This window comes from Miniopterus natalensis, chromosome 2 (genome assembly GCF_054644295.1).
Source record: "Miniopterus natalensis isolate mMinNat1 chromosome 2, mMinNat1.hap1, whole genome shotgun sequence".
NCBI classification, from domain to species: Eukaryota; Metazoa; Chordata; class Mammalia; order Chiroptera; family Miniopteridae; genus Miniopterus; species Miniopterus natalensis.
In genome coordinates, this window is record NC_142082.1 from 107,381,589 (window position 1) to 107,409,143 (window position 27,555).

Sequence of the window (27,555 nt, forward strand, 5' to 3'; positions counted from 1 at the left end):
CCTGCAATCTTCCTCTCTCTGCTCTTCATGAAAAGGTAGAGATTTTGATGACCTTCAGACTATTAGGCTTTTTCTGGACATGTTCCTCATTGTAAAAGTGGCAAGATTTTAATCTAGAAACTGTTTCAACCTGTAAAATGGTAAGTGTAATTCCTGAAGCCTTCCTCCAGTCAAAAAACAGTCCTAGCAAGATTGACAAAGATGGTCACTTCAGTGGAGGAAGATACGGCTGACCCAGAAATGAAAGCCATGCTTTCTCCTGACTTCCCTCAGCTAATGCTACTCCTTAGGTCTCAGCTCACCTTTCTGTAAGTCTTACACTTTAAGAACTGTCTTGCAGGAATAAGAGAGACATTATTGGTAACATGTATTTAGCTCATAAGAGGATAATCATGTGGGCTTACCATAGAAAGATAATAGTATAGGATAAGATTGTAATCCAGCTAGGAATTGCATTTAGTTATAACAGAGACCTTGAAAAAAAAGCAGCTTAAATAAATAGGATTATTTTTCCTTACATGAAAGAAGGGCAGAGGTAGACAGTGTACAGCTAGAATGGCGGTTCACGAACGCCAATAATAAGCCAGACTCCTTCGTCATTCTCAAGGCAGCTTCTGCTTGCTAAGTGGCTGTTGGAACTCCAGCCATCACTTCTACATTCCAGCTAATAAGAAAGTGAAGAGAAGAACAAAGGCATATACCAGCTCAATCAGTCCCTATTTTGTAGGAACTCTCCTTAAGCCCCACAAAGAACTTCTGCTTATACCTCACTGGCCCAAAGTTAACCCCTTGGTTCCCTATATTCAGGTGAGGGTGGGAAATGGCATTTGTTTTACCTGAACACATTGCCACCCCTACACTCAAACAGGGCTGTTCGTAAAAAAGAAGGGGACATGGATATTTGGTAGACCCTTACAGCCTCTGCAACAAAAATGCTACAAATTAACTGATGCCTTTTTTGCTATAACTAAGGATTTCAAATAGTCACAACTTTGAAAGTAAGTGTCCATATCCACCATCAATTATTTCATTCAAAGCAAGAATGTTCTCAGCCCTGGCCAGCGTGGCTCAGTTGGTTGGAGCGTCATCCTATGCAGCCAAAGGGCGAGGGTCTGTTTCCTGGTCAGGGCACATCCTCAGGTTGCGGGTTCCATCCCCCATCGGGGCGTCATACAGGAGGCAACCGATCAATCTCTCTCTCTCTCCCTCTCCCCGTACCTATCGCCTCTCTAAAATCAATAAAAGCATGTCCCTGGGTGAGGATTTTTTAAAAAAGAGAGAGAGAATGTTCTCAAGTTGTCAGGCCACTGGGAAAGTCCAGGGATTCAAGTGGCTGAATTAAAGGACAGAAAGTATTGATGCTTCTTCCCAAGTTCCCATTTGTCCTCTGAGCTGGTTCACATAAACCTAATTTCTAATGGTATTAACTCATATGCTTTATATAGCAGTTTCATTACAAAGCACTTACATGGCCATGACCCCATTTACTCGTCCCCACATCCCAGTGAGATGAGATGAATGGTGTCATCTTGACCTTGCAGGTCAAGAAGATAAGACTCAGATTTAAAATGACTGGCCATGACCGCACTGTGGTAGGGCTGGGGCTCTAGGTCTTCTGGCTGCAAGCCCCAAGCTCCTTCCTTTACACTATCTATCTAATGACACCTTCTATCCATGTATGTTTTCTGATGTAAAAAGCGCACATTTGTCTCTATAGTCTTATTTGGTGCCTTGTGGAGGAGCCAGAAGGTTCCTCTCATTGCCATTCCATAGCTGTGGAAATTGAGAGGTAACAGTTATACACAGGGGACTAGGGCTGGAACCCCCACAACAATGCCCTTTATTTGGGTATGACTCCCCAGAAAGGCGGGTGACCCTCACTAGGAGGCACTTTCTCCCATGTTCGCACCGGCAATGAGCACAGTCTGGGGGGCGCGTGTTCCCCTCCCGCCTCCTCCCTTGAAGCCCTGAGCCCCTTACACTCCTGGTGGCCCTGCAGGATGCCCCAGCGGCCTCAGCGTAAATCACATGAAGGAGGAGGAAATGTTCCCGAGGGATCGCCCTGAGAACTGTTTTCTTTTCCCAGGAGATATATTTGACACCAGATAAAGGGGCCGTGTGGAAAACAAACTCTCCAGTGTGGTGCGCGGTGTTGCTGCTTGCTTTTCCCCTCTCTGCCCCCCTCTTGCACACGCATGCATTTGAGGACAGCTTGCTGTAAAGCCAACTCCCTTCAAGGGGATTTGTTTTCTGGAAAGCCCTTCTCTCTGGGGACACTGTCTTGCTTACCTTCTTGGTTCTGTATCCCAGGCCCTGCTGTTCCTCCAATGGACAAAAGTCCCAAACCTTACTTGCAAGGATTTCCAGGAAAGGACATATCTTGAGATAAGCTTGCTTTGGAGGCTTCTTGGTAATAGTGATCTTGTTGCTTGAGAACTTGATAAAAACCCTTGATTTCTGGCCTAGTTGCCAGCAGTGTCAATGGCAGCCAATTTGGTGCGTTCGACCCCCTCCTGCCTTGCTAGAAGGAGCTCACCCCCAGGCTGCCCAGAGCCCAGGATTCCAGCAGAAGTTCCACATGTCCTGCCCCTTCCTGCCCCAGAGAGGAGTGCAAGTGTCAGAAGACAATCAATCGGTTTCTAGGAGAGTTCAACGCTATGCCTGCTTAGCTGCGTCACTAAATAGCCAACTTGAGCTTTCTGTGGCAAATAAGACAAGAGAGTCCATTTCTGTTTCTTCCAAAAGGGGCTCCTTGATCTGCTCAGTGTATAGTGAACGCTCCTCTTTAAATCTGGAATGCTCACTGACAGTGTGGCTCACACCCAAGCTGCTCTGTTGGGCTAGTGAAGGTCTCCCGCCTGCGTCGTGCCATCAAGTCCTCCCACGCCCGCTCCCCTCGTCCTTACAACTGCACAGGGACCGCGGCCCTCTCGGCGTCCTCCGCAGTGCCCAGCACAAGGTTTCGCCAACCTGGCCTTGGGAGGTTCACTCGTTGATATACAGGGTGTCCCAAAGAAATGTATACACACTTTAACAGCTGGTCGCTCAATTTTGAAAATGAAATGTATTTTAATCAACACTGCCTTTATAATTATTCAAAGTGTGTGTATACATTTTTGGGACACCCTGTTTGTCTTAATTCAATAAACTACCATTTGCCTGGCAATGCGCTGGGTATTTTGTACATACGTTTTTATTGGAATATTCCCAACATTCCAAGAAGATATTATTATCCCCACTTCACAGGTGAGCAAAGTTAAGTTTCATGATAGTTTAGGAATTTCCCGACATCACCCAGAACCGAGATCTGAACCCACGCCGTTGATGGAGGCCTCTTGGGAAACAACCCTGCAGCCGCCCATCCACCCGCAGTGAGCGCTGTTCCACAGTGCTCCTGAGGCATGCCCCACCTGCAGTGGCTCCCTTGTTATGCCTCAGTTTCCCAAATCTGGGGTGGCCCTCCTGCTGAATAGGAGATGCAAGGATAAGAATGACTCCTTGGTCTGTAAATCTTGCTTTGAGAAGAATGCCCAGCCAGCAGAGGGAATTCTGAAGAGCCCCGTCCTGGCTCTGTGACAGAGCTCAGCCTTCTCTTTGCCTCTTCCCACTTCCTCCAGGCACTGCCTTCCACCTCAGGACTGGGACAGCTGGTAACATGTCACTTCCTTCAGTTAAGGAAAAGGGCCTCAGTTGATTCCTAACAGCAGAATGGTCATCCAAGAGAGCTTACAAAACACTCTCCGGATCCCTCAAGTGCTGAGAAATCCAGACCAGCTGGATGACATTTTCCTCCCAAAGCTCATAAAGCTACAACAATTAAGAGGAAAGGGCTTGGCACCACGGGGTTGGGGTGGAGTTCAGCTCCGAGCTCTGGGGGAGCTGCCCGAGGCCCTGGGCGACCTCCTCCCTCTGCCCCCGTGCCCCCGTGCCCCTGTGCCCCGGATGCCGGTGCCTCTCTGCTGCCCAGCACAGTGCCAAAATGCTGTGGGTCACCGGTCAGGTCCTGGCTAGTTTCAGTTTCTTTCCTGCAATCTTGCAAAGGAAGAAGTGGAGCTAGATGGGAAACACTGGGAATAGAGAGACTGCAGATGGAAGCCCGGGGTGAGTGAATGGTTTCACTGGTTCCAGACTCTGTGACTGCCTCAGTTTCCTTATCTGTCAAACAGGGCAAAGAGTCCAGCGTCTCTGACCTCACAGCATGTTATGGGCCAAAGTGAGTGATAGGGTAATGGCAACACTTCCTTAAATTTCCTGTGAACCCTTGAGAGTCAGCATGTAAATCATTCATAGCAGCCCCAGTCTGACGGGCTCCCAGCTTCTTCTCCACTCTGTCAGTGGGGTGTGCTTAGGAGATGGGTTATAAAGTTACCCTGAGTGTGAACCAGAGCTAGGAAAATAAACTCTGTGAAGACATGTATCATAGAATTTCAATGCCAAAGGAAACCTTAAAGTTCCTGTACTATAATGATACCCAAACTAATAGAAACCGTGTTTAGATCATCTCTTGTTTGGGGGTTTCCTTTCCTGCATCATAGGAATTGGGAATTGATAGGTAGTGGCATCTTCCTCTCCCTGAAGACCACCACTTACTTTCCTAAGGATCATAGTATTGTCCCACCAAGACCCCCATGGAGTAGAAGGAAGGCAGGGTTGTTGTCCTAATTTTTGCAGACTTGGATACTGACGTGCAAAGACGTTAAATAGCTTTGCCAAAGTCACACAGTAAACTGAAAGTGGAACTGGAATACAATCAGGCCTCCTAACCCCTGATTCAGGGCCCCATGCATAAAGTACAGTGAACTCAGAATTGTAACAATCCTATCTCTAAATAAATACTGGAGCTTCCTGTCACAAAGCATAAATAGAACAGGAAAAGGGCCACTAAAAATAAATCCTGGACCCAGGCCGGTGTGGCTCAGTTGGTTGGGCGTCATCCCGTGCACCGAAGGTTGCTGGTTGAATTCCCAGTCAGGGCACATGCCTGGGTTGCAGGCTCAATCCCCGGTAGGAGGCGTGCAGGAGGCAGAGTATCGATGTTTCCTTCTCACATCAATATTTCTCTCTCTCTAACTCTTCTCTCTCTCTCTCTCTAAAAAATCAATTAAAAATTTATAAAAAAATAAAATTCTGGGATTTTATAGTAAATAGTAAAAAAACATGAAAAATTATACTACAGATTATGAAAATATGCACTGAGGAAAATAAAATGTGGGTTATAGTTGCTGCTATATGTAAAATCTTAGAATAAATAAATATGAATTTGTTGGGGCATAATTTGTCTTACACAATTTTATGATGACACCATAAGACATCTTTTAATTAATTTTTCCTTTTCAAAGTGCAGTGTGTATGGAGTCCTTTCATCACTTATCTCAAGGGCTCTTCCTTAATTCTTTGATACTAAAACTTTTCTTGTTGGAAGCCCAGCACCCTCCATGCCTGTTCACTGGCTAATTCAGCCAGGTCCTCTCCAGGCAGTGGCTCTCCCTGTGACTTGAGTAGTTCTCCAACATCCCTGTAGTCAACCTGGTCAGTAGCTTTTGCAAGGCTTGTAATTTTATTTTGTGAAGATACACTTGTAGTAAAAAAGAATGCTTTAAAAGAAATCAGTTCAGTACTAAGTATTTTTGTGTTGGGATGACTTTTTTTCTGGTTTATCTCATAACTCAAGGGTGGAGAAAAGGAATTTTTCAATGACAAAGGCTGTTCCTCCACAACCCTCCTTATTCCTAGCCAACCCCAGGGAGGTTCCGTTGAGGTGGATTATTTATTAAGATGCACCTAAGCTTGCATCTACAGTACTGGTCCATCCTTGGTAATCTTCGGCACCTGAGCAGTTGGTGTAGATTCTGTCCAGGAGTACGTGTTCTCAGAACCCCTCCTTTTCTTTGCCTAGGACATTATTTCCACACTGAAAGTCTGTGTTCCGTTGGTACCATTGCTATTTTCAGTAGTCATCCCCTTTGGGCCATTAAGCCAGGCTAGACTAGTGATACACAGGTAGAGAGAAGGAAGGCAGAGTCTTATAATTCCAGGCTAGATGGTGATGCCCTCTCTCCACCACTTCATTCATTCAATCATTCATTCATTCAATGTTGATTGAGTGACCTGGAAGTAGTTTTCCCCACAAGTCAGGTAGCATGTAATCCATTCATTTATTCAAGTGGTTATCTACCCAAGAGACATTTATTTGACAGCTAATAAGTGATAGGCATAATTCTAAGAGTTGTGAGGATAGAAATGAGTATAACATAGTTGTTATCTCCAAGGAACTTAAAATGTAGTTGAAGAGAAAGGATACCCATGAAACATTGGTTAATAGTTACTATTAGTAGTTTCAAATAGTTATATTTGGGAAATGTATTATTATTTATAATTATATCTGCTTGTATCTCCCAGGTATTCTGCAAAGTGATTTGGGTTAGTATTGTTAATGTTTAATCTATAGATGAGAAAACAGGTTCAGAATAATGGATGTGTGTTCTTTAGAGCCAGTTTTCTCTTTACTGAGCCCAGTGCTCTTTCTAGAACACCCATTTGTTAACCTTTATAAAAATACCAGAGGTATCATACAGCTATAAAAAGGAATGAAGTATTGACACATGTTCTGACATGCATGAACCTCACAAACATTATGGTAAGTGAAAGAAGCCACAAAGTCTCATTTTGTATGACTCCCTGTGTATGGAGTACCCAGGATAGGCCGCTCTACAGAAACAGAAAGCAGATTGGTGGTTGCCGGGGGTGGGGTGGGGAGTAACTGCTTGATGGTTTGGGGTTTTATTTGGGGGTGATGAAAATGTTTGGGACCCTGGCAGGGTGGCTCAGTTGGTGGGAGTGTCATCCCATACACCGAAAGGTTGTGGGTTCGATTTCTGGTCAGGGCGCACACCTGGGTTGTGGCTCAATCCCCAGTAAGGGTGAGTACAGGAGGCCACCGATCAATGTTTCTCTTTCTCTCTCTCTCTCTTCCTCGCTCTAAAAATCAATGAAAAACATATTCTTGGGTGAGAATTTTTTAAAAAGGCAAGAAAATGTTTGGGAACTTCATAGAAGTGGTGGTTGTACAACATTATCAATGTACTAAATGTCACTCAGTTGTTCACTTTAAAATGGTTACATTTGCCCGGCCGGTGTGGCTCAGCGGTTGAGCATGGACCTAGGATGCAGGGGTTCCATTCCCACTCAGGGCACATGCCCGGGTTGCGGGCTCGATCAATGACTCGGTCATCATTGGTGTTTCTGTCTCTCTCTCTCCCTCTCCTTTCCTCTCTCTGAAATCAATAAGGATATATTTTTAAAAATAAAAATAAATAAATAAATAAAATGGTTACATTTGTATTATGTGAATTTCACATCAGTTACAAAAAGGGAATTTTAAGGATGTCAGAGTTGAATACCATAGAAGAGATGACGGGAGCCCAGGCATGATGAGGGCCGAGGGCCAAGTGCAAGGTACAGGTTGTAAGTGCCACACTGTCTTTGCTTTAATATCCAGCTTCCCTGCGACTGAGACGCTGGAGGGACTGGTGGGCTGTCTTGCCGTCCCTGGTGCTTCACAGGCCCTGTGCTCCTCCCCAGCCCTCACTGGCTGTTGGCCCTCTGTCTTCCCCACTAGCCTCTGAGTTTCGTGAGCGCTGGACCATCTTTCCACCAGCTACCACCACAGTGTCTAGTACAGAGCAGGGACTCACGAAATGAGAATAGCTCTGATTTTAGCAACTTCCATGCCTTAATTGCTGTGCTTTTTCACCTTCTTTGGGCCTCTGTCGAGGCGTCAGCTCTTCAGTGAGTTGACTTCCTCAGCTCCGAAGATACAGTGCAACCGGTAACCCTGGTGTGGCTGCTGAGCTCTCTAAAATTGTTGCCCTAATAACAATGCCTCGGTGGATTTCGTCGCTGCCAGAGGACTCCACTTGTTCTGGGCACGTGATACCAATACATTATTTTGTGGAACCACTGGGGATGTTTTCTCTGAGGCAATATTGTCACTTCCCTTTTTATTCTATAAGGAAAGAGGGAACAGTGAGGATAAGCTACTATTTCGATCATCTCTAAAGGATTCTTTAAACCTCTTTAAAGAGCTGACAGTGGAATGCTGGCAGGCCTTTTACAAACCGGCCCCTTCCTAGTCATAAAGCTGTTTTCCATTTTGCACTGGGATCTAATCTCAGAGCAGCAAGGCAGTACCCACCTCCCTTATTTTATAGATCAGAAAACAGGGGTCTAAGATGAATGACTCATTCAAGACCCACGGTGAGTTGTGACGGGGCTGAGGTTAGACCAAAAAGTGTGTGCACTCAGCCTCCTCTGGAATGAGCTGCTGAGTCAAGCTTGGAGAGTCTCTCCTGGTGGTCTCAGCAGACAGGGACAATCGCCATCTGGAATGGGTTAGTTTCACTCCTGCCTGGAGGCTGGAGGATGGACTAAATGACCCCTGCAGGTCCCTTTCTTCCCTAGGCCTCTCCAATTACCTTCTCTAATTTCCAGCAAACATGCTTTCTCCAGGGAAAAATGAATCCGGGGCTCTAGCTTCCCTTGGGAGTCTGTAAACGATTTCACTTTCCAGTGGGGAATATGAGCTCCATGAGAGAAAATGCCCAGCGGGCTGTCAGAGGGAACATTTCAGCAACAACACACTATATATTTAGATTCTCCCTAGCAACTAAGGATCCTAGTGGGTGCAGCACAAACTGGGAGGCAAACCTGAGTCCTCTTCTTGGACCCCTGTCCCCCACCCCCATGGCTCTTAATTGGCTCAGTTATCTACTCATGCCTGCCCCCTCCCTGCCTGGCATGGGCGTTTGAGGTTAATGAGGCCTCTACACAGTCATAGCTTTATCCTTGGGAGCCCAGAGTCTTGTGCACCCTGAGAGTGTGGGCCACTTGGTCCACATTTCTTCCTGATTCTAACTTCTCTGAATTTCTGTTTTCTGAACCCACCTAGGACACATGGCCTGACAAAGGATTTCTCTGATGCTTTTGGGTTAAAGATTAACAATATTAATAACTTCTATTTAAAGTGTTTACTAAATGTTAATTTTGCTGAGCACTGTTCTGTATTATTTTATTTCCTCTCACGGCCAACACCAGGAAGTGAGGCTCAGACTTCGAGTGAGTTGTCAAAGATCATCCAGCTAGTATGCGGCACAGCGAGGAATCCAGCCTTGTCCTGCCTGACTCCACAGCTTCACCACAACACTAAACTCCTAGATGTAATTATGGGCTTTGCAAAGACTCACATATCATTTTGACACCAAAACACTGGCAGTTCCCAGATCTTTTTATTTTTATGTTCTTTTTTATATTGAAAATGTTTAATCATACAGAAGAGACACAGTATAGGAAATGAATTCCCTTCCCCCAGGTTCAACAATTACAACACTTTGCCACACTTACTTCATCTGGCCATTCCTTCTTTCTTCCTTTTTTTTTTTCCTTCTATAGCACTTTAAAGAAAATTCCTGACATTTTGTCATTTTGCCCCTAAATACTTCCACATGTAGCTCTCTCTCTCTCTGAAAAGGGAGAAGGAGAATGGAAGGAGGCATTTCCTACAGAATCACAAAACCAAACACCTAACACAGATAAAAAATGTTTAATACCACCTAGTAACACCAGCTCAACTCTAATTTCTCATGTTTCAAAAAACGCCTTTTATCCATTCGGCTTATTTAAATAAGGATCCAAACAGGATCCACATCTGCATTTGGTTTTATGTCTCCTGAGTCTCTTCACTTAGAATCTTCTCTTTTTTCTTTTCTGTGTCGTTGATTGTTAAAGGGACTGTGTCCATTGTCCTGCAGAATGTGTCACACTCTGGGTTTGCCAGTGGATTCCCCTGTGTCGCCTTTATGCTATAGATGTAAAGGCCCGATGAGGTTCATTCCGAGCGACAAGAGCACATGGACGGTACACTGCCCACTGCACCACCCCAGGAGCAGAGCCTCTGTTTGTCCCAGTCTCAGTGCTGAGAAACACTAATGCGCTTGGATGATTCCCAGATATTTTGATGGCTTATAGAGACAAAAGGCAGAACAATTAAATTCCACATTGGTTTGTTTATTTATTTATTTGTTTATTTAATCCTTACCTGAGGATATGTTTAATTTTAGAGAAAGATGGGGTCAGAGAGAGAGAGAGAGACATCGATGGGAGAGAGAAAAATTAATCTGTTGCCTCCCATACACGCCCAGGTCGAACCCTCAACTTAGGCATGTGCCCTTATCAGGAATCGAACCTACAACCTTTTGGTGTACGGGATGATGCTCCAACCAACTCACCCACTTGTCCAGGGCTAAATTCCACATTGTTTTAGATTATCTGGCCTATCTGCTATATTCTCTTGAATGCTATGTTTGAAAACTAATCTAATTACCAGGGAAAACCACAGGAGTTTTTTTTTTTTTTGGCTGTGGCCTCTGGGGCCACAAAGCCTCCTTTGCATAGGAACAAAGCGGTGGCATTCCTAAGGCGTGGTGGCACAGTTCTCGCCCATGACAGGTGCAGGCACCTTTTCCCTTGAATGCTATCCTGTGGGTGCGGTCCACATTCATGAGCTAACAATCCAGGAACTGGAAGGTGCCTGGCTGGCTCTGGCACCAGCGTGGCGTCCCAGAGACAGGAATTGTGAGCCAAGTCAAGTAAGAGCCAGGCAGGGAGGCAGCTTGAGGAAGCGGCCGGATAAGAGAGAACCTGCAGAAGCACTGCTGGAGGAGACAGCGAGCTGGCAGAGCTTGGTCTAAGGAAGAAGTGAACTAAAAAGACTCTGTGCAAGGAACTTAATTCAGAGCAGGGAACTCTAGCAAATCACGAGACGCGTGTTGGAACGTGGGGTTGTAGGTGGACCTGGCCAGGAGAGACTCGGAATCACAGAGTCCTCAGACGCAAGGGCCCTTAAATCATCCAGTCCAACCTCTCAGAAAAGAGGGCCACCTATTTAAGGGGACAGAGGGACACCTTAGGTTGTAGTTGGGACAAGGACCTAGGCCCTTGTTCTCACCAAGCCCTCCCCACCCTACCGCATGGCGCTCTCTCCTCAAGGAGCGGTGGTGGGAACAGGCAGAAGCCGGGCTGGCCTGAGGTGGGGGTGTCTGAACTGTGAAGCCAGGCTTCATTTGTGGTCAACCAACTCAAGCAGGGCTTCTGTGACTAAGCCGTATGCCTATAATTTGCTTAAGTCCATGTGGCTGTGCTCTGTTATTTCTCGCACTGTGTGAACTAATTAGTACAGATGATGAGGTGCTATGGATGAGAGTAACTATAGAAGGTCGGGGTGGGCTACGTAGTTCCCTGGTCTAGGTTTTAAAAATGATGCCCACGCACACCCTCATCCTTTGTCCCATTTCAGCAGTTAAGGCTGGAGGACTGGGATAGACCCGGGCACTCCAGCGAATGGTGGTGCTGCTGCTTGTTTCCTGCTAAGCGACGCTCTACTTGAGGGCTGGGACCTTAACCAGTCACCTTTTATTTCCTAGCACTTAGCAGAGGAAGAAGCACATAATAATAAACGATATTTAATAAATATGGCTAGATGAATGAATGAATAAAATACCCATCTTAAGAGGTACACCATATTAACCACATATTTATATCTTAATCTATGGCTTCTCACTGAACTCAGCACTGTGTCCCAGAACAGAACCTCAGATGGTGTTTGCTTACTCGACCCCCCTCCAACACACACAAAATTTTAAAAATTATGTGTTCTCTCTTTCTTTTGTAATTTAACATCCAAAAGTTTACATCAAAATTTTAAATATGTAGTTACAATGGATGTAATTTCCAGAGTGTTATAAATATTGGCATTTTAAAATAAAACTCTTTTTTAAAATGTGTTTTTATTGATTTTTAGAGAGAGGAAGGGAGAGGGAGAGAAAGGGAGAAGCATCTATGTGAGAGAGAAATATCGATCAGTTGCCCCGCAGGTACCCTGACCGGGGACTGAATCCACAACCTGGGCGTGTGCCCTGACCAGGAATAGAACTGCTAAGCCCTTGGTACATGGGACAACACTCAGCCAACTGAGCCACACCGACAAGAGCTAAACTAAAATTCTTAAATCAGACTTTTACATGTATCCAACGGAAAATAGTTACCATAATTATTCGATACTCCAAATCATTCATTTAAAAATTTATGAACAAATTCTTGTGTATGGTTGGAAATTTATATTGTTTCCATTTCTCTTTGATATTATATTTCTACTTCAGTTCACCTTTTGGAATTTTCTTCAACAAAAATATGTTTGGAAACATAATTTTTCAAAGTTCCTATAACTGTGTTCTAATTTTAAAAATTATTATTCTATTCTGTATTAGGTTATTATTATTACACAATTGATCAACACAATATAAAGTATACATTTCTATAAGAAAATTTTAAACATAAAACACCAATATAGATGATACCCTGGGTCATAAACCTCAACAAATTTAAAAGAATTAAAACAATAAAAACTGTGCTCCAACCACAGTGGAATCAAACTAGAAATTAATAACATAAAGATAACAGGAAATGTCAAAACACTTCTACATAATCCATGGGAAGAGAGGAAGTCTCAAAGGAAATCCAAAAATACATTGAACTGATAGAAAATGAAAATACAACATATCAAAAGTTCTGAAGCCAGCTAAGTAGTATGGAGAGGAAAATATGTAGCACTAAACGCCTACATTAAAAAAGAAAAAAGTCATATCATTAACCAAATCTCCCACCTCAAGAACCTAGAAACTGAAGAGCAAATGAAACCAAGGGCAAGCAGAAGGAAGGAAATAATAAAGATAAGAGCAAAAATCAATGAAATTTTTAAAACCAAAAACAATAGAGAAAAATCTGTGAAACAAAGAGCTGGTTCTTTGGAAAGATCAATAAAATGGACAGACCTCCAGAAAGACTGACAAAGGAAAAAAAGAGAGAGCGAAAAGACACAAATGACCAATATTAGGACTGAAACTGGAGCTATCACTACAGAGCCTAAAGACACCAAATGATAATAAAGGAATTCTACCACCTACTCTCATAAACTCCACAACTTAGATGAAATGAACCAAAACAAACTTACAAAAATTTGCAATGTCCCTAATATGAATAGATAATCTGAACAACCTTATAACCATTAAAACATTGAATTTGTAATTTTATAACTCTCCCCCGAAAATCTCCAGACCCAGATGTTTTCACTGAAGAATTTTACCAAACATTTAAAAACGAATTAACACTAATTCTACACAATCTCTTCCAGAAAACAGAAGAGGAGGAAACATAATCCAGTTTGTTTTATGATACCAAAATTGAACAAAGACAGGAAAAAGAAAGAGGAAGGAAGGAAGGAAGGAAGGAAGGAAGGAAGGAAGGAAGGAAGGAAGGAAGGAAGGAAGGAAGGAAGGAAGGAAGGAAGGAAGGAAACAATAGACAAATAAATCTCATAAATATAGACAAAAAATTCTTAATAAAATATTAGCAAACAATTCACAAATATATAAGATTTATGCATCATGACCAAGTGGGATTAATTCCAGAGATGCAAGACTGGTTCAGTATTTTAAAATCCATCAATCAACCATATTAACAAGTTAAAGCAGGAAATGTATATTGTCATATTAATCAATGAAGAAAAAGCATTTGACAAAATTCAACATCCATTCATGATAAAAACTCCCGGGGAGAGGGAAGGACGGAAATAGAGAGGAAATCCCTCAACTTGATGAACACCTACAAAACACCTGCAGCTGACGTTATATTTAAAGATGCTTTCCCCCTGCGACTGAGAATAAGACAATGCTGCCTGCCTGCACTGCTCTAATTCAATATACTGCTGGAAGTCTTTGCCAGGGCAACAAGGCAAGAAAAGGAAATTAAAAGCATATAGATCAGCAAAAAGAAGTATAACTAACCCTATTTACAGATGACATGATTGTCTATGAAGAAAACCCCAAGGAATTTACAATAGAATGCTAGAACTAATAAGTGAGTTTGGCAGGGTCAGAGAATATGAGAAAAACATACAAAAATCAGTCATTTTTATTCCCATATACTGGCAATAAACAAGCACACACCAAAATTAAAAATATAAAGCCATATTACAATTGTTCAGAAAACCGAAAGACATACAAATCTAGCAAAACATGTATAGGATTTATACACCTAAAATTATAAAACACTGATGAAATCTGTAAGATCTAAATGGAAAGACGTGCTATGTTTTTATGTATTGAAAGACTCAACACAGTAAATATGTCTATTCTTCCCAAATTGATATACATGTAAAACATACTTATCAAAACCCAGCAAGATTTTGGTAAATATTCTCAAAATTATCCTAGAATTTATATGAAAAGACCAAGGACAGTCAGAACAATTTTGAGAAAGAAAAATAAATTGCAAAAAATCAGTATACCTGATTTCAAGAGCTATAACTACAATAAATCAATAATCAAGACTGTTATTGGTTAAAAAACAGACATAGACCCTCACAAATATGTCAGATTTCTTTTTGAAAAAGGTACAAAAAGCAATAGAAATGGTGCTGGAGCAGCTGGATTTTAAACTAACTAACAAATGCCTCACTCAACTTAAGTCTAAGGCTTTATACAAAAATTAACCCAAAATGGATCACAGACTTAAATGTAAATTATAAAACTATAAATTTCTTTTTGAAAAAGTCATCAGGATCTAGGACTAAGAGTTCTTGGACTTGAAACCATAAACAATTTAAACATTTTATGTAGGTACTCCTCCCTCTAGGAGGTGGAGCTTGAGGGTGGTCTGCCCTTGGTAACTCGCTTCTGAAGAGGAAGGTGAGGAGGAGGGGGGACAAAGGGTAACGTGACAGTGGAGAAACCTGCCCAGTCCGCTCGCCCGCTGACCAGGGTGAGCAGCATCGGGCATGCTGACTGCGTGCGCCCTCGACCTGATGGGATGGGAATGGCACTTCCCCTGAGTGGTAATCCTCCCAAGCTCCATTACCCTGGTCTGACCATGAGAACATCAAAACAAACCCAAATGCAAGGACAGTCTACAAATACCTGGCCAGCATGCCTCAAAACTCTACTGTCAGCAGCAACAAGAGGAGCCTGAGACACTGTTCCAGGCCAGAAGAGGCCGAGAAGACCAGACAAATAAAGGCAGCACAGTGCCCTGGGTGAGCTCCTCGCACAGAGACCAGCTGCTGAGACTGAGTAACCCGGGGTTTAGCTAAAAGCGATGTCAGTGCTGGTCCTCAGTTGTGACAAAGGTACTAAGGTGTTAGCGCCGGGGGCAATGGAGTGAGGAACGCAGTTTCTCAGGCATTTCTTGATTTCTTTCTTAGAATTCTCTACACTCTTCTTGCAACTTTTCTATCTAAACCTATTCTAAAATTGAAAGTGTCTAACAAAATGTGTAAAAAAAGGTGATTTCACCCAATGCTGGTGAAGATGCAGAGAAACAGGATCCCTCCTACATTGCTGGGGGGAATGTAAAATGGTACAGCCGCTTTGGAAGACAGTTTGGCAGGTTATTTTTTAAATTAAACATGTAACTACTAAATGACCCAGCAATTGCACTCCTCGGCTTTTTCCCTGGAAAAATGAGAAATTACATTCACACAAAAACCTGTGTGGGAATGTTTAGAGTGGCTTAATCTGTAATAGTTCTCAAGTGTAAGCAACCCACGTATCCTCTGTTATGTGAATGGTGAAATACCATGAAACATCCCATCCCATGGAACATCACTCGGCAACAAAAAGGAGCGAGCTATTGATACTTATAACACCTGCATGACTCTCCATAGAATATTGCTTTGTGAAAAAAGCTGCAAAGGGTTATATAGTGTACTATTCTATTCTATAACATTCTATATTTAAATATAGTTTTTCAAATACATTTTTGTTGATGTCAGAGAGAGAAAGAGAGAAACATAGATGTGAGAGCAGAACATCAGTCGGCCGCCTCCTGCATGTGCCCGGCCTGGGACTCGAACCACCTACTTCCTGGTGCATAGGACGACTCTCAGCCAACCGAGCCACACTGCCGGGCTCTATAACATTCTTACAATGACAAAATTATAGAAATGGAGAAGATACTGTGGTTAAGGAGGAACAGGAGGGAAAGGAAGTAGGTGCGATTACTTTAGGGCAACAGGAAGGGTCCTCATGGCGATGGATACATTCTTCTTGACTGTGTCAGTGTCCATGTCCTGGCTATGATATTGTACTATATAGAATTGCAAGTTGTTACCCCTGGGTAAAGGGGACACAGGATATCTGTGCATTATTTCTTACAACTGCATGCAAATCTATTTTCTCAAAAAGTTCAATTAAAAGTTTTTATTGAAAATTATCTTTTAATGAAACACATAAGGTTTTTATTTTTGCTTTACGTACCCATGCATGATATTACTTGTTATTAGAATTACGTAGGGAGCAGTATCCGTTCTAATCCTGCTTTTCATTTTTATAGAAGTAATGCTGGGAAACTTTGTTCACATAAATAAGTTGAGAAGGAGTTTTATTATAGCAATATGATTTAACTCTCTGAACTCTTTCCAAGATCTATGCCAAAAATAACATACTGCTCTATCACCAAGAATTATTTTTAATAATCTATCAGCTGACAACTCGATTAGGTCCTCCTCTGATATCATTGAAAGCAGAGAATTGGAACGCATCTGACTTACAAATATCTAGTATCCAGTCATTAACTTTCTCTATTTCTGAGAAGTCACCTAAAATGCTTTACCAAGACTTATCAAATGATTGTTAATTACCCTTGCTATTCTTTTTCTTAGAATTGTCTTTTAATTTAATATACTTAGAAAGAATTAGATAAAATGAAATATCATTTATTTCAATACACATTCACCAAAACTTGGTTATAAATTATTTTATATTATCATATGCTTTGTTTTTATTGGTATCAAACTTTATAAAGCTACAGATTAAATATATTTAATTTATGAATAACATCTATAATTTAACCTATTCATTGAAGGCCGTCATAATTGTAAAATGAATCATCCAGAGTAGATATATTCTCTGTCCTGAAAACAAAAACCTACCTAGTCTTTATTTTTCAACCCAAATCAAAACAAAAAGGATAGAAGGGAAGGGAAGGGAGGGAAGAAGCAAGGCAAAAAGACAGCTGGTTTGTCATCTCTGCAATTTCAGTTCAATTTCAGGACTGGTGGTAGTCAAATGGGTTAATTTATACTAAAGTGTCAATGGCTTACAACAGCTCTACCCTCCAAGTATCCTTTTCAGCTCTAAGGCTTTGTCAAATGTTGTGAACATTAAAGACTCAAAGTAAGATAAAAATAATAGTAAAGGAAGATTAGAGAAAAGGAATGGAGGAGAAAACTCGTTCTCCTCACTCAAGCAATCCAATCAGGAAACTCCATGCAGTAGCAATAACTTATTGAGAACACCAATAGGGCCAATAGATACCATCTGCCAGTAGATGGCGGGCTTTATAGTTACTACTCATGGAACAGCCTCCTTTCTACCAGATATTATTTGTAGGGTTGGTTACCTTAATACACAGGCAGAATAGGAAGCTACCTGTACAGTGTGAATTGAAGAGCCCTAGGTGAGACCTCCACCTGCTCAAAATTAACTCCCTCATAGATCCTTCCATTTATGTCTAAAATTCAAATTCAGTCCTTTGTGTGTGGGTGGTGGTGGTGGTGGTGGTGGTGTGGAGAGCAAGCAGCAAGGGGAATTAAGGTTAGCCATTAACACTTTAGCAAGAACTAATTTGGTATATTAACTCAGGAGAGAAAGGAACTTGAAAAAAATGTAACCAAAGACTGCTAGGTTCTAAAAACAGGATCTGCACATCTTTGGTGGTTGCTTAGGTAGGACATTCTATGTGTAAGCTGGAGTACCATGTAGGCACTGGGCACCTGAGTTATAGCCTTTATTTTAAAAAGGGGGGTAAAAAGAAAGAAGTGGTATATGAGAACAAATCAATTTTGCCTGAGGTCAGACCTGTCCTGCTCACATTGTTTCCTTCTGCTCTCATCTCAGGTTGGAGGACTTTCCCGAAGGTTTGCTGAATAGCCCAGAAAGCTCCTTACTCCTTTGGCCGGGGCCAGAGACTGGATAATTCCTTGGGAATAATCCCATGATCCCTGTTCTGTTTGGATTACTACCTTCATCTCTATGATGGCCTAAGAAGTGAGGGGACATAGACAAAAGAATTATTCAGAGAGGGGCCTAGATGGTGAGAAGCTTGAAACTGGGACAGTGTCTGTCAAACTGGAGATGAGAAGACTCATGTTCAACAGGAGACTGTCTTCAGACTCTAATGGCTGTCACGTGGACTGCGTCAGACATTCTGTGCAAGCCCAAAAGTAGAACCAGACTTACAGAGAAGTCGATCATAATGCGACGTAAGGAAAACCTCACCTTCTGTGATCGTGATTATGGTAATAACAGTTCACACTTATTGAACCGTCACTTGTCAGGCAGAGGGTTTCATGTGCCTGGTCTCATTTAGTAATTATGGCATTGCGTGAAGAGGGCATTATTCTCGCGGTTTACAGATGAAGAGACGGAGGGCTAGAATAACATGCTCGGGGAGAGCCCGAGCATCTCACAGGGGTGGGGCTGCCACCTTAGACTGAAAGGGCTGCTCAGAGGGTCACCAAGTCCCCCTGCACAGAAGCATTGAAGCGAAGGTAGGGACATGGGGCAGGAATGCTGTAACTAAGGAAGACTGGTAGGAGTTAATGATCTGAACTGTCCTCCCAGTCCCTGGGGCATGTGGTTACTTGCAGTCATTTCACAGATTTGCATGGAGTGCCCGGCAGTGTTCTAGGGACCAAGAGAGGTCATGTTACCAACAGGAAGAGCGGGGAAAGAATTACTGAATTGTGATAGGTACTATCTTAAAGAAGTGAAAAAGTGCTACAAAAATATATAAGGGGGCCCCTATGATGTAATTTGAGGAACCAAGGGAAGTGACACTTAAACTGAGACCTGAAAGCAGAGTAAGAGGTACTCAAGCAAAGCAGTAGGGGAAGGAGAGGAGAGTCCCAGGCCAGGGAACAGCAGTGTACGAACCCCCGAGGCAGCCACGGTGGCTGCAGTCAGTGGGGAACGGGCTGGTCCGAAGTGATGCTGGCCAGGTAAGCGGGGGGGCCATATCACGCAGGCAGTTACAGGCCATGTGGCAACTTTATCCTCTGAAAAAGAAGGGGTGTTTGAAGGCTTTCAAGCAGGGGAGTCCTGTTTTCTCAAACTACTGCGATTGCTGAATGAACATGGGCATTAAGGGGATTAAGAGTATGTTGTGAGCAAGGGAGCATCCCAGAAAGGAGTCACACACACGTGGGTGTCTTTCCACAATGCCAGACCTCTCCGATAATCCAATAGAGTCACACACAGGTTACACACAGAGAGGGGAAGCTTACACGACAAAAGCAAGCAGAGCAAGCATCCCGTGCAAAGTCTCGGTCACTGGCAGAGTCCGCAGGTGGAGAGGTTGGCGTCGGTGTCGAGCCAAGTGGCTGCAGTGGCAGGAGGCACCCGGTAGAGTGGAAGCCTCATGGGGCATCACCCCGTGGTACAGCCAGGCTCAAGCATCGAGCGGCCTGAGCTGAGTTCCTATAGTCCGCAGCGGGTGGCAGTCCCACTCATATCAGTGTCCAGATGGAGTCCTTATCTGAGTGTCCAGACTTGTGGTTTGGGCGCTCTGGGCTTCATGCTATTGGACATAACTGTCGTGGCTGGCAGTGACTCCATATTGGTCAAAAGGTGTCCAAAAAGTCTATTCGGCCCTTGCTCTATACAGAGTAGATGCCAGGAGGCCAGTGTGGTAGAGGAATCGGAAATGGCCCTCTTTCCAAAAGGTTCACAAGGCGCCGCCCACCCACCCTGACTCATGTGCACCTTCCTGAAGGGAAGGGAACCCAGGAGGGGAAGGCAGAAGGTAGGCTTGGGACCTGGGGCATGTCTCCACCCGCCTGGCCCACCAGTGGCTGTCCTTTCTTGTCAACACTTGCTGAGCTTTTCAACTCCACATGCAGCAGCTCAGACACAGCGTGGAGCAGGGTGTGCTCGGGCCTCACGCACCGCTCCCTAATCAAGGACAGCTGTGCTGAGCCGCAGCCCAAGCGCCCACCTCCCGCACGGCCGCGCTATTGGTTCCTGCCCCGCCACCCAAGAGGAAGGTGTGGGAAGCCAGAGCTGAAGACGGGGAATGCTAGGCAGCAGCTAGGGAGTCGGAGAAGGAAAGATCATTCTTCGAAGAAAACTCCTGTCAGATAATTATTCTGAATGCACAAAAGAGTTAAGAATGGATGCAAATTTCATGTAGATCTGGCAAATTATGGTACCGGTGAGCCACGTGGTGGAAAGAACAAAGGACTGAAGGAGAGCTCGCCTGTTCCCGGTTTCTCCCCCAGCTTACTGGGTGGCCTTGGATAAGACTTTTGACCTTTCTCCCTGCTTCCTCGCTCTCCAGCAAGATAATCGTACTTGTCACTTTTATCTTGCAAGGATGCTGTAAACTTCAATCTCAAAAGAAAAGTGTTCTGGCAGTTAAAAGCTTGATACAGAAGTGAGACAGTGGTATTGTGAGGACTGATTATCTGATGGCAGGGTTGAGAAGGAGCCAGGCTTTGCCTGCAGCTGTCCATAACGTCATGTGGTGCTTCTCGTTGGAAATCAGCCTTCGAGTTCTAGCAAGTCAGAGTGTCACCCAGCAGTTTCCCCCCCAAACACTTTTCCGCCACTCATCCCTCACCCGCCCCTGCTCCCACAGCCCCAGATTCCTAAGACCTTTGTAATGGAGACACTGCAGAAGCATCTTCAATCAAGTTCAAAAGTAGTTTTCCCCATTCTCTGCTCAAGTCAGTTAATAAGTCCCTCAAACACAGGGGGTGGCTTCTATATTTAAGCCAGCCTTTGAGCCATGTTTAAACAGGCGAAGTCATTACCAAAAAAATAGGAAAATGAATGAGGACAGTGAATGCAGAAGATTTTTTTGCAACTTTTAAAAAATACATCTTTATTGATTTCAGAGAGAGGAAAGGAGAGGGAGAGAGAGATAGAAATATAGATGAGAGTCATTGATCAGCTGCCTCCTGCAAGCCCCCGACGGGGGATCGAGCCCGCAACCAGGGCATAGGCCTGGCCGGGAATCGAACCAAGATCTCCTGGATCCTAGGTCGATGCTCAACCACCAAGCCACATCCGGCCCGGCTTGCAATTTGCATTCTCTAGAAATTATTGAAACCTGACCCCCTTGGTTAAAACAGCACCCTCTCCAGTTCACCTTAGCCATGAGCACATGCCCATTTCATTTTCTTTAGACACTTACCACGTCTAAACTTTTTTACCCATTTGTTCACTGTCTGTCTCTCCACTAAAAAGGAAAGCTCTTTAAGCTGAGAGACTGAGTTTGTCGTTTTCAACAGTGTAATCTCCAGTACCTAAAACTGTGTCTGGCACCTAGTAGGTGTAATTTGTAAACTGTCTATAATCTGTCTCCACCCACCAAACTGCAGAATCCATACAGGCAGCTACCTGGACTCTTTCACCAGGACATCCTCAACACCTAGAACCCCAAGCACCGGAAAAGCATTTGCTGAATGAATGAATGAATGAATGAATGAATGAATGAATGAATGAGATGAGATGAATATAGTCTGACAAGTTCGGGAAGAATTCCTGGAGGAATTCTGAGCTGGTCTTGGGAGGATTAGTAGAGTTTGGCTATCACCATTATTTTAATCTCCTTATTCCATGAGATCTGATATTAATAATAATGAGCTAATATTTACTGAGTTCTGGCTAATGTGAGGCATTATTATTGGCACTTTATGACCGTGTTTTATATTCCAGAGAATATATTTGAACTAGCTTGTAGTTCAACCTGAAATAATTTTCTGCATTAAAAAAAAATCAGTTTTGACACATACTTGTCATGGAAGTCAACCATTGTTCCAGGGATGCTCCAAACAGCTGCCGGCCAGAGGAAGCCAGAGGAAGCTGTTTAAGCAGCTGGTGAGTTAACGGAGACCACCCCAGACCTGCAGCTACCAGCAGCTGTTTGAGCAGATAGAAATCCTGCTGCCTGTAGAGTCGAGCAGATGAGATCAGAGGGAGTGAACGTGGCCACTGGTATGACCTGTGTGTGTCAGCCCTACCATGGAGGAAGTTTTTTAATCCCCAAAGTGCAACCAGCTAGATGGGAAGCCTTCCAAGTATTGTAGCAAGAGCCTCTCTGGGCTGTCCCCACAGCCAGGTACAATGAGGGCCATGCCAAATGCTGGGCTGAAGGTTGTCTCTTGTCATGGCTTCACCATAGCCCCCATTTCCCTCACTTTCCTCAGCCCCTTTCGAGGCTACAAAGCCCAATTCCTAGATTTATAAGTATTGGAGCTGAAAAGAACCATAGAGATTAGTTAGATCGAGCCCCTCATTCAAGGGATGAGCCCTTTATTTGATGGAGCCCAGAGGGACACTGAGCGTCTTGCCCTAGGCCACACAGCTAGCTGATGGTGGCTAGAGTCTCTTAACCGCATGGCCAGTGCACTTGTATCACTTTTGTTCTAAACAGGTGTTTGCTGCATTATTATTAACAGTTCTATTGTTTTCATCTTTTTAAAAACAGCAGTAAGTAGTATGTTATTAATTAACAGTACTGTTATGAATGATATTATCATCCATCAAACAATTCTATGTCAGGCTTAGGGCTAAGGGTTTTATTTCACATTAACACTCTTATAATAATGTTTTTATTTATTCAGAATGATGGAAGTTCCAGGTTGAAAGGAATATCTACTGAGAGTAGAAATTAAAATTTTTCTATGATTTAAGATGTAATTTATTACTCTCAGCACAAAAAGACAAATTACACACGGTTAAGTTTTTCTTGGGAGGTAGTGCATTCAGTAGAAAATCCTTAGGCTTTGGAAACATACTGCTTGTGTTCTAATCTAGATTCTAGATTCCACTGTCTTCTAAATGTGTGACCGCAGGCAAGTTGCTTAACCTCTATGAATTTATGGTTCCTTATCTTTAAGTCGGGGTTAACACAACTAATCTATATGCTGTGTGTCGTGTTACTCTGCCACCCTGGCCACAATAACTTGGGCCCAACATGGCCCATGCGATCCTCTGTAGAATGCCAGCCACCTGAAAGTTAGCCTGGTGAGAATGGCCACGGGAACCTCCTGATTAAGTAGTGACTAACCCATCGGAGCCTCCAGCAGGGCATTTGAATATATGAGGTACTTTGAGAGGACAGAGCGCGAGCATCCAGAGCTTAGAGGCAGAGAGAAGGAGCCACAGGAGCCATTCATACACAGAAACACCGTGGCACAGGCGGGAAGAGAGGGACGAATATTGGTCATCTGGTAGCAGCACTAAAGATACATAGTTCAAGGGTTACAGAGGCCTTCACAGAGAGAAAGCAGTAATCAAGACCACAAGGCAGGAAAAGCAACAAATACAGAGACCGTGAGGAAGATGGGAAAGGAAGGAAGCCAAGCAGCAGTGAGCAGCAGCTAGAGAGGCGAGTCCGCAGACACGGAGGAGGGGCCCCTAGAGAAGCGACAAGTCCCAGGGTTGCGCTAGTCCCTTCAGCGCTGTGGCCTCCAGACCCTCCACAGGTGGCTGTGGCCCCACGATCTTAGCACATTTCTGGCAGCTGATTTTTTAAACAAGTTCCAGGTATCTTGTAGAGATAAGTAGAAAAAAAAAATAAAACATGGCCTTTCCCTCGGGGAGCGCTTAATATCTCATTCACGTAAAAGTTGGGCCAGTAAAGAACACATGAAAGAGTCTAGTAGCTAAAGCCACATGCTCTGTAAATGAGCAGAATGGACTTCATTCCTAGCTCTTCTATCTGCTGTGTGATCTGGGAAGAACTTCTTTATCTCACTAGGGCTCCTCATCTCGTCTGTAAAAAGGGCACCATGGTAGCACCTGGGTGCGGGGCGGGCCGTGAAGACCAGGAGCCTCCTTTATTACCCCGCAGTCAGTGGCATTTTCTCCATCACCGCCGCAGCTCCCGCCCTAAGTCACATTCCTCTGGTTGTGCCGTTATCTGGGATTTTGCCCTCCTTTCCTGTGAGAGGTGGGCAAGCAGAGGAGGGAGAGAAGAGCATGGAAAACTGCTAGAGGAAGCTGCCTCCGGTGATCACAGGAGAGGAGGACCCAGGGCCCAACTTAATAAAAGGAGAAGCACACTGAGCCTTCCTGGGGTCCCCTGGCCTCGTTCCCCAGATGCTGCCCTTTTCCTCTTTGGCACAAGGCCTCTGCTCAGCGCGCTTTCTGTGCTGGAGAGGGACCTAGGACACGGACACTCCAGCTGCAAGCGAGTTCCTAGAAAGTCCAGTGAAATGGATGTCATTCCTTTGCTGTGAGTAATCAGCCCCGACAAAGCCCACTGGTATTTCCGCGTCCATTCCCAGTGCCCAGAGCTGGGTCCAGCAGCACAGCAGCTGCAAGGAATGGAGTGCAGCTCCCAGCACTGTGTCCTCGATTGAGCCTTCGGGAAAGAATCAAGGCCCAGAGTGGGGAGGCCCTCTGAAGGTCATCTCACCATGCCCCTGCTTCTGGGCCCAAATATTTTAAGACATGGGTGTTTGAGGGCCCCTTATAACCCACCCAAGTGTGGGGACCAGGGGAGCCAGGGTGGGAACAGGAAAATGATGTCCCTTTATCTTTTTGATCTTCCACTAGAAGGGGCTGCAGGAGGAGGGGGGGAATAGAGAGAGAACAGCTCAGCACCCCACCCCACCATTCTCTCCTCCTTCGGTGTCCAGGCCAGGCTATCCTAGTGTCTCTCTTCCTCTAAGCCACTAACCCAGAGTCTGTGGCAGCCACCATGTCTGGGGGCTCAGAGCTGCAGCTATTCCTTGTTCTCTCCGACTTGTGGCAGCAGGCATTTCCTGAGAGCCCCTTGGGACCAGGTGCCCTGTCCTGGGACCATCTTTTGCCTTAGCTCATTTAGTTGTCCCCACCACCGTGCTGAGAGGTGTTGTTACCCCAAAGAGGAGACTGAGACACAGCAAAATTACAGGACTTGTTCAAGACCCTGCAGCCAGTCCTCCCACTGCCTGGACAAGCCCTCGGGGACTTCCGGGCTAATATTCTAGGGACAGCAGCTTCCATTGCTCCCTGTTCCTCCATCCAGAATGAAACAATGGAGCCCTCACAGGAAGAGCTCTAAAGTGTCCTCTAATCTTAAGGCAGGCACTGTGCTTCCCAGAGTGCAGCTCCCACGTGGGAGGATTTCCTCTGCACGAACTGCCTGCATAATTTCTGAGTCCGTGTGTCCCCCCCCGCCCCCCCCGAACCCCCCCCCCCAGCAATAGCCCTGGGAGGAGCTGCAAAGGGTGGGGTCCAAGGGTTCGTGCTCCTCAAACCTGGGATCTTGTAAACACCCTGATTATTTTGGATTTACCAGCTCAGAAAAGAAGATTCTTGTAAGCACACAGTTGCCTGTGGTCAGGGGGATGATCTCAAACTGCTAGTTCCTGGGCCAGCAGCCAGCTGCCTTGGATGGTCAGAAGGTGAAATTTGAATGCTGGTGAATGGAGAGCGGAAGTTCAGCAAGGCTGAGTTAAGCCCATTCATGAAAAAGATCTGTCTCACTTCCTTATTGCCAGGAGTCCTGTGTGGAGGGGTGTGTGTGTGTGTGTGTGTGTGTGTGTGTGTGTGTGTGTGTGTGTGTTTTGCTTTCTGTCTCACTTCTTCCCCAACCCTTACTCTTTTCTTTCTTTTTTTTCTCCCCTCTCTCCACAAAATCTAAAGTCAGGAAACAGCCAAAGAATGTGTAGCTAGTCTGTGGTTTGCTGAAAAAAGGAAGAAAAAAAAAAATTCATACAAAGGCAGTACTCTACCTCCCTGAAAATTCTTCCCCCCCTCTCCTTCTCTCTCTCTCTCTCTCTCTCTCACACACACACACACACACACAGAGCATTCAGTATTTCAATTATGAAAAGATAAAAGTATGATTTCCAGTCTTCCCTCTGGCTCCCAGGTCACGCTGCACCCCCCCCCCCCCCCCCAGCTGTCCTCTCCCTGAATCCCTCTGGCTTGAGAGGGCACAGTCAGCCCCGAAGGGGAGATGAGCTCGGCTGTCGGTGGGGAAGGACGGTCAAGGCTGACCCAAGGGGAGCTTCTCTGAGATTTAGCTCAAGGCTTTCTCTTTGGCGGAAAATTCGCTGCTGTTCAGTTAGGCTTCACCTCTTACGGCCCATGCCTGTCACCAGTGGCATTACTCCCAAGCTTTTAGAAGCTATTTAGCTGGGAAACCGGAGGCCACTTAACCTCCCGTAGCCTCAGTCTTCTTATCTGTAAAGTAGGGGTGATAATAAGAGTCCCCTTCTCGGAGGGCGGTTGCAAAGATTAAGATAACGTATACAAAGGGCTCACTTAGCACAAAGTTTTGCTGTTGAACACCTCGGAGACAGGGAACTCACTATATCTGGAGGCAATCTGTCCCCTTTTCTGCAGCACTGTGAAGACACCATCCATTCTGCTGGGCTTCTTGAGTCTCAGGAGGGATGAAGGCACCTCCTTTGCCTTCATAAATAGAAACTGGATGACTACCAAGAAAAAAATATGAGCCCAGCACAGCTTGACCCACTCTGATCCACTGGGGCCTCATAGCCACTTGCGTGAGAAAAAAAGATGTATCTCAGGGAAGGGGATTAAACCAAAGTCTCCGAAATGATTCATTGGTGCAGGAGATTTTAAGCCCAAAACAGCTTTCGGTTGTTGCTCTCAGACTCTAGCCCAGAAGTGCTTACTGGGCACCCACAATGATTTCGGAGTACTCTGGGAGGAGGCGCACCTGTCCCCACAGCTGAGGCCCCTCCGAGGGTACAGCAGGTGGGAGAGCACTTAGGTACTTTCCCACCTGTACACAGCGTCACCGGGCCCGCCGACGCCCCGCGAAGTCTCACGCTGATCCTGCACGCGTGTAAAGCACCTTCATTACAGTTATTGATGAAGTCCTCCCAGGGAGGGAGCAAGTCATCTGGACAAGTACTAGTATTCTCCACACTTTACAGATGAAAAACGGATGCCCAGAGAGATCTGGTGGAGTTTGAAGCTGCTGGAATTCTCCAAGCTGCTATTTGTGCCCCTTAGGTTATTTCTCCAAGTGGTACAAATGACACAAAGGGCTATGATAATATATATGAAGATTAAGGAGACATTGTCCTCCCCTTCCCGTCATTCTTCACTGAGTTAGGCAGACGCTTCTAACCACCCTCCAAGTTCCCTCCCAAGGGGCTCCCCCAGGAAATGGGCCACCCGCCCCCTGCCCTGGGTTTGATTTGACCCAAGGTTTGGCCATGCAGGTGACATTCACTGGGGCTTCCCAGAGCTTTAGGGAGCATATACTCCAAGCCTGCAGACCCCAGGCAAAGAAGAATGCGGGCCCCCACCAAGGCATGTCTCCCACTGCCTTCATCACTTCCCCCCGTGTCCCCAGGCCATCCATTGATAGTGAAAGAGAGGAAACATCTGGTCGGGGTTCAGCTCCTCTGCTCTTGGTGTCAGGGGGGTTTATAGGAAGAGATGGTTGGAGGTCTTGCAACCTTGAAATAAA

General features: G+C 44.8%; 1 long non-coding RNA gene across 1 annotated transcript in view; it reads left to right on the plus strand.

The window, feature by feature from the left end:
• The window catches only part of LOC107538879 (uncharacterized), an 87,440-nt gene that overhangs the window by 41,654 nt on the left and 18,231 nt on the right, over positions 1-27,555 (plus strand). The window contains exon 2 of the long non-coding RNA XR_001603350.2: positions 18,006-18,406. This is a non-coding gene — a long non-coding RNA (uncharacterized LOC107538879). The remainder of the gene's footprint in view (positions 1-18,005; positions 18,407-27,555) is intronic.